Source organism: Capra hircus, chromosome 1, assembly GCF_001704415.2.
Source record: "Capra hircus breed San Clemente chromosome 1, ASM170441v1, whole genome shotgun sequence".
NCBI classification, from domain to species: Eukaryota; Metazoa; Chordata; class Mammalia; order Artiodactyla; family Bovidae; genus Capra; species Capra hircus.
In genome coordinates, this window is record NC_030808.1 from 97,032,649 (window position 1) to 97,036,909 (window position 4,261).

Consider the following 4,261-nt stretch of genomic DNA (forward strand, 5'->3'; position numbering starts at 1 on the left):
TACATAGACTTTATTCAACCTCTGTATCCAATAAGGTACTCAAAACATGACCAGAGTCTCTGAATCCAGACCCTTTGTGTTTCAACTGGTTCTGAAAATAAACTTTGTCTTTTCCAGGGTGGGAAAAAGAGCAGTCTTCGGTCTGCCCTGGGGTGAGAAATGGAATTGGATAGTTTAACTTCTTACACTTTTAAACTAATCATATTGTTTTCACCGCTACCCATACCCACGTCTTCCTTCAGAGTCACCTGGTACAATTGCTGGCACCCTTACTGAACCTTTGGGTTTCTGAAATTTGAAAAACTATAAACTATTTATCCCAGCCTTTGCAGGGAATTAAGTATAAAGTCAGGTAAACGCATCTTCATGCTCTCTAGATTCCAAAATTTTGTTGACATCTATCCAGTTTTCTATATCCTTACAGATTTCTTGACACCATCCCCATGGAAAAGAAATGCAAAAAAGCAAAATGGCTGTCTGGGGAGCCCTTACAAATAGCTGTGAAAAGAAGAGAGGCGAAAAGCAAAGGAGAAAAGGAAAGATATAAGCATCTGAATGCAGAGTTCCAAAGAATAGCAAGGAGAGATAAGAAAGCCTTCTTCAGTGACCAGTGCAAAGAAATAGAGGAAAACAACAGAATGGGAAAGACCAGAGATCTCTTCAAGAAAATTAGAGATACCAAGGGAACATTTCATGCAAAGATGGGCTCGATAAAGGACAGAAATGGTATGGACCTAACAGAAGCAGAAGATATTAAAAAGAGGTGGCAAGAATACACAGAAGAACTGTACAAAAAAGATCTTCAGGACCCAGATAATCTTGATGATGTGATCACTAATCTAGAGCCAGACATCTTGGAATGTGAAGTCAAGTGGGCCTTAGAAAGCATCACTACGAACACAGCTAGTGGAGGTGATGGAATTCCAGTTGAGCTGTTTCAAATCCTGAAAGATGATGCTGTGAAAGTGCTGCACTCAATATGCCAGCAAGTTTGGAAAACTCAGCGGTGGCCACAGGACTGGAAAAGGTCAGTTTTCATTCCCATCCCAAAGAAAGGTAATGCCAAAGAATGCTCAAACTACCGCACAATTGCACTCATCTCACACGCTAGTAAAGTAATGCTCAAAATTCTCCAAGCCAGACTTCAGCAATACGTGAACCGTGAACTCCCTGATGTTCAAGCTGGTTTTAGAAAAGGCAGAGGAACCAGAGATCAAATTGCCAACATCTGCTGGATCATGGAAAAAGCAAGAGAGTTCCAGAAAAACATCTATTTCTGCTTTATTGACTATGTCAAAGCCTTTGACTGTGTGGATCACAAGAACCTGTGGAAAATTCTGAAAGAGATGGGAATACCAGACCACCTGACCTGCCTCTTGAGAAATCTGTATGCAGGTCAGGAAGCAACAGTTAGAACTGGACATGGTACAACAGACTGGTTGCAAACAGGAAAATGAGTACCTCAAGGCTGTATATTGTCACCCTGCTTATTTAACTTATATGCAGAGTACATCATGAGAAACGCTGGACTGGAAGAAACAAAAGCTGGAATCAAGATTACCGGGAGAAATATCAATAACCTCAGATATGCAGATGACACCACCCTTAGGACAGAAAGTGAAGAGGAGCTAAAAAGCCTCTTGATGAAAGTGAAAATGGAGAGTGAAAAAGTTGGCTTAAAGCTCAACATTCAGAAAGCGAAGATCATGGCATCTGGTCCCATCACTTCATGGGAAATAGATGGGGAAACAGTGGAAACAGTGTCAGACTTTATTTTTTGGGGCTCCAAAATCAGTGCAGATGGTGATTGCAGCCATGAAATTAAAAGGCACTTAATCCTTGGAAGAAAAGTTATGACCAACCTAGATAGCATATTCAAAAGCAGAGACATTGCTTTGCCGACTAAGGTCCGTCTAGTCAAGGCTATGGTTTTTCCTGTGGTTATGTATGGATGTGAGTTGGACTGTGAAGAAGGCTGAGCGCCGAAGAATTGATGCGTTTGAACTGTGGTGTTGGAGAAGACTCTTGAGAGTCCCTTGGACTGCAAGGAGATCCAACCAGTCCATTCTAAAGGAGATCAACCCTGGGATTTCTTTGGAAGGAATGATGCTAAAGCTGAAGCTCCAGTACTTTGGCCACCTCATGCGAAGAGTTGACTCATTGGAAAAGACTCTGATGCTAGGAGGGATTGGGGGCAGGAGGAGAAGGGGACAACAGAGGATGAGATGGCTGGATGGCGTCACAGACTCGATGGGCGTGAGTCTGAGTGAACTCCGGGAGTTGGTGATGGACAGGGAGGCCTGGTGTGCTGCGATTCATGGAGTCGCAAAGAGTCAGACACGACTGAGCGAATGAACTGAACTGAACTGTTTTTTAAAATCCTAACATGGGTAAACACAAGTTTACCTTTGCCATCTTTTTTAATAAATTTTCTTTTCTGTTATTATTTGCAAAACAGATCACATTGTAATCTTTTAAATTTTTGTTTATTTTTAATGGAAGATAGTTGCTTTACAATATTGTGTTGTTTCTGCAATATATCAACGTGAATCAACCATAGGTACACATATGTCCTCTCCCTCTTGCCACCTTTTTAATAGAAGGGTTGTGATCCTTTTTAGTAAATCCCTTTCCTTGCTTAAGTTCATTGGGAATAGTATTATTGACTGATACTAGAAATGTATCTACAATAATACGTTTTCAAGACAAGAGTTCTGAATAGGGCTGAAGTAATAGGCCCACTAGACAAGTGAACTAAGATACCGTGTGCCACCAGAATGCTTTAGAACTGAGTGACTGAGTCAGCTTTTTAAAATTACCTAGGAGTTTTACTTTGTATTTCTTAAAACCCATTTAGACATTTGGATTTTTGAAAATTATGCCATACTTGTAAATACATAAGGAGAAAAAAGCAAAAAGTGATTAAAGCATTTTTAAAACATTTAGAGTCAGCCTTCTGAATTAAAATATATTTTAATTTAAAAAAATTTAAAAACTCACAAAACAAAATTTAACATCTTAACCATTTCAAAGTCTGTAGTTCAGTAGTGTTAAACATATTCACATTGCTGAACAACTGATCTCCAGAAATATTTTATCTTACAAAAATAAAACCTTGTATGCATTAAGATAACCCCCAACTTTCCTCTCTCCCAAGTCCTGGCAACCACTGTTCTACAATCTGTTTCTATACATTTGATTCCTCTATATACGTCGTGCAAGGAGAATCATATAGTATTTGCCTTTTTGTGACTGGCTTTTTCCTCTTACAGTCTCAAACTTCATTCATGTTGTAGTATGTGTCATGCTTTTTAATGAAATAAGTTTGGGGAAGAAAAACACATTTCCCCTTAACAAGCAACACTGAAAGTATGATTCACTCTAAAAATGTTGGATCAAAATTTTAAGGCCTTTGAAAGCATTCCTTGAAAATTTTAAATAAATGTTAAGCCAAAACCTAAGGATGGACAAAAAAAAGATAATCCTCACTTTTGCAAAAATAAATGAAAATCACTTAAAAGAGAAATAATGTGTTAAATATGTATTATCCTTGGGGTTTCATGGCAAATAGCCTCGCCAACTGATAATACAGTAAATTATCAACAATAATTACTCAACTAAATGCCAGCCATTGGTTTTCCCAAAGAGATTTTAAGTGAATGCCTCTGATTCTGGGAGAAGAGGCAAAACCTCAGTTTTCTTTTGTGGCTATAGTCTAATTATGCTGAGATCTGAAAAGTTCCCCAAATTCAGTTTCCAGGGTTTGTTTACCTTCACAGTGTAAAACCCAGCACAGAGATGAGGGGGAAGCCAGAGTTTGAGTTGCTCGAGTTGCTGTGAGAAAGCCTGAGAATGTTCAAGTTTGTATATGAAGAGGAATTTCCCAAAGACATTTTGAAAACATTTCTAAGCATGAGCATAGTAAGATACTGCTCAACCCACAGTGTATCAAGAAATAGGCGGGTGCTTTCCCCTTTACTCTCACAAGCCCGCCTTCCTCATACTTGGAATTTTTCTGGCTCCCTGTTAGCTCTCAGCAGCTCTCTTCTCTTTTCTGCTTTCCTCGTTCCCCACTGTGTGCTGTTTCCTCTGTGTAGTTTCCAGCCCTTCCTGGCTCCCGGCCCTTCCGTTCTGCTCTGTAGTGTCCCGTGGACACAGAGAGCCCAGCAGGGCCTCACCAGCTGGGCGGGGTTTTGTGTGGGTAAATGACCACATCCTGGAGCACCATCCAGCAGTGTTTTCTTAAGACTTTGGAGTTGAA